Source organism: Arachis hypogaea, chromosome 14 (assembly GCF_003086295.3).
Source record: "Arachis hypogaea cultivar Tifrunner chromosome 14, arahy.Tifrunner.gnm2.J5K5, whole genome shotgun sequence".
Classification (NCBI taxonomy): domain Eukaryota; kingdom Viridiplantae; phylum Streptophyta; class Magnoliopsida; order Fabales; family Fabaceae; genus Arachis; species Arachis hypogaea.
Window position 1 is genome coordinate 25186116 of NC_092049.1, and position 3858 is coordinate 25189973.

The following is a 3858-nucleotide window of genomic DNA, read 5'->3' on the forward strand; positions in this document are numbered from 1 at the left end:
GGAAGAGAAAATGGAGAAGATTAAAACTGATGATAATGATTAGCTTTTATAAGGTAGGTTAGGTGTCATAAGAAGATGGATATACATATATACATATGTCATTACCATACATATATATGCTTGCATGCCTCCACGTTTCAGATCTTTATTTTGCTTTCATATTGTGAATGAATCCACGTTTTATATATATATGTATAATGGATATGAGACCAGCTTTAGATTTTCTTTCTTCATTCCTTAAAGGCTTCGGCCATAATAATAATAATAATAATAATAATAACAATAAAAATATATTTAATTTTTGTTTTATCAAATTATTTTTTTTGATAAATAATTTAAATTTAATAGAATAAGTAATAATTAAATTAAACTTCAATAATTATAAAATTTTATTTAATTATTTTTGTTAAAAATATTTTTTTTTAAATTATATCTCAATATGATATATTAACTCATAAATAGTTAATTATTTAATTTTTTTAAAATCCGGGGTCTTACATCCTACCTCACTTATAAAATTTTCGTCCTCGAAAATTGATACAAGATGAAAGAAGTTCAAACTAGATTTACTTTTGAACACATTAGAAAAAAAAAAAACAAAATATTTTGGCATATATAAGACATAACATATAAGGAAGAAGCTTTAAGGTCTCACCATATATATATATATATATATATATATATATATATATATATATATATATATATATATATATATATACTTATACAGTTTTCAAATCCAAGATATTCGTTTGGCTTAAAAATATAGGGAAGAAGTCTGGCGCAAAGCAAAAGATACAAGATAGGCTCGATGCAAAAAGGTTACAAGGCAGGCTGGTATTAGAATGACAAGTATATCGTTTGCACACTGAACTCATACCAACTTTAGAGCTTCAGCTGCCTAAACTTCAACATGGCATAACTTCACCATTCCCAATCATACCGTATTAAACAGATTCTCCATGGGTTCTCAACCTCATTAAACATTCCGCAACCCACTAACAGGCACAAGTCTAACTTCAACTAAACTCCTTCGTAAGAATCAAGCTCCTCAACATCCTGTGACGTCGCACACTTACAAACTCCACCTCCCGTATCCGCACAACGTATCTTAAAGACCTAACATATCTCTTGCTATATCTAATGTTCGCACGTGTCACCAAAACAAGTCTCGAGCCACTCAAAAGGATACAAGACCTCAGAGAAAGGACAAGCAACAAGGACAATATTTACAAAGATTTCTATGTTTCTCTTTGATGCAAGTCCAAAGTTACATCAGAGAATACATGAGCCAAAAAAAAAAAAAGAGTTTAAACAGCACAAGGCAGATATCCAAGGAATTGCATGTTACTCTAAAACAAGCTTGAGTTACCTAAAAGGAAATCAAACTTAGGAAGAGAAGGACAAAATTTATGGACAGGATTCACAGGAATTCAAGAGAATGTTTAAGAATGCTATCAAACAGGGAATAATTCAAAATGTAAGGTTCGAAACAAGAACTTCAAAAGAACCAAATTCAATCGGAATGAGATATACATAAGATGCAAGACATGAAGTAAAAGAACCAAACCGCATCTTAAGAAAAGCAGATATCTCAGGAAATTCAAGTAAACATATGAAGTTAAGATCAAATGAAAATAACATATGAACAAGAAAACAGGGTTGGAGAATAAGCAGTTAACTCTTCTTCAAGAAAGAAATCTCGAACTAGAACCTCAAGGCAAACCATGAAAGAATAGATACGTAACTGAGTAGCATCAAGAAATTAATTCCTAACGTTCCCAAAACTAACGATTCACGTTACCTATTACTTCTATCTCGTCTATGATAATCCATTAGTGTTTCCATATACATGAATCATTAGTATTAAGTTGGCCAGACCTAATACCATGAGAAATGCAACGGTCGACTAACACCATTAATCAATAGACAGTCATGCATATAAAATCTAACTCTTGTTATTAGGACAAGTCCTATCGCATGACAGACACTCAGAAAATGCAGTGAAGCATAGTCAGTCCATTCCTAAGGCTCTAACGGGAACGAACTGCTCTGATACCATAATGTAACACCCTAACTCTTAGCACGTCATGATCGTACTAAAGATAAGGTATTACTAATCTACTTTTCTTGTTTACTATTTAATATTAAGCCTTTAGTTCGATATCGCGTTTCAATTTTTAAGAAAATGCCTGAAAAGTTTGCTTTTACTAATTAAAATCATATATCAAAGATCCTCAAGCAATACTAATCACATAGTTATTAATAATAATAAATATCATACAACAGAATTCAAATAAAACTCAGTTACAACTCCTATCCCTCTATATAGAATAAAATCTTAAACAATAAGGGCGAGGGAATTCTATGAAAGCAACTCAACACATAAATTTAACTCAAATAAGGCTAATATTCGCCCGCGACTTCAAACTGAATCTTCGAACCTGTGTCACTGAAAGGGGGAAATATTTTGGGGTGAGAACAAACCACGCGTTCTCAGTAGGAATGGGAATGCCGTAGAGTAATGAAATAAAATACAAATAATTAATTTTACTAAATAAAGCTATATTTTTATCAAACCTTTTGAAATTACTTTTTACTATTACTTTATATAATTAATTATCTTCTTTAAATTCCCGAACTTAAGATAAATCTCAATTACAACCTCAGTTCTCAGTCACCTCAATACACAAACTAATAGCATAGGAAACAGATCAGCACACAAACAAATAGCAACAAGATAAATAGCACAATCACATAGAGATAAGATAAGTAAACACAATCAAATGCAAATGTGCAAACAATGATGATGCATGTCTAGTCCTATCGCAGGTAATGAGCTCATTTGTCGGTTTCGACCCGCACCTGACGCAATCCGACTCGCAAGTCAGATAAGGCATTCCAGCGGTATAACCTCTGCAAGTTTCTACTTCTTGCAGGCGCTGATTCTCCAGCTGAAGTATGCCGAACATGACCTCTGCAAGTACTTGCAAGCACTGAACTCAAAGAAAAGAGGAGCTACGTCACCATCAATTTTTACCGGACAAAAATAACGCCAACGTGTAGAGGATGAGAATACGAACATTTTTACCGGATTAGATTTTTTATTGGAGTTACGGATCATAAGAAAATTGGAGTTAAAAGTCACGGTTCCATGGAAGTTTCTTGGTTGCTCTCTCTCGGTCCTTTCTTTTCTTTTTCTTGTATGATTCGGTGACGAGGGAAGAGAAAATGGAGAAGATTAAAACTGATGATGATGATTAGTTTTTATAAGGTAGGTTAGGTGTCATAAGAAGATGGATATACATATATACATATGTCATTACCATACATATATATGCTTGCATGCCTCCACGTTTCAGATCTTTATTTTGCTTTCATATTGTGAATGAATCCACGTTTTATATATATATGTATAATGGATATGAGACCAGCTTTAGATTTTCTTTCTTCATTCCTTAAAGGCTTCGGCCATAATAATAATAATAATAATAATAATAACAATAAAAATATATTTAATTTTTGTTTTATCAAATTATTTTTTTTGATAAATAATTTAAATTTAATAGAATAAGTAATAATTAAATTAAACTTCAATAATTATAAAATTCTATTTAATTATTTTTGTTAAAAATATATTTTTTTTTAAATTATATCTCAATATGATATATTAACTCATAAATAGTTAATTATTTAATTTTTTTAAAATCCGGGTCTTACAAGTTACGTGTTTCTATCATTTAATTTATTTAATACACCATGTGCTAACACTAACGATATTTTTTCAAAAAAAAATATATTGATAAAAATAGATAAATATAATTACAAATATAACATAAATAAATAAAATATATAAAT

General features: G+C 30.4%; 1 long non-coding RNA gene across 1 annotated transcript; it reads right to left on the minus strand.

Moving 5' to 3' along the window:
- Nucleotides 1-2234: 2234 nt before the first annotated feature.
- LOC112740336 (uncharacterized) lies at nucleotides 2235-3220 on the minus strand. Its single transcript, XR_003171093.2, has 3 exons — nucleotides 3084-3220; nucleotides 2866-2996; nucleotides 2235-2452 (listed from the first exon to the last, which is right to left on the minus strand). It is a non-coding gene; the product is annotated as an uncharacterized lncRNA (long non-coding RNA).
- Between the last annotated feature and the right edge of the window lie 638 nt (nucleotides 3221-3858).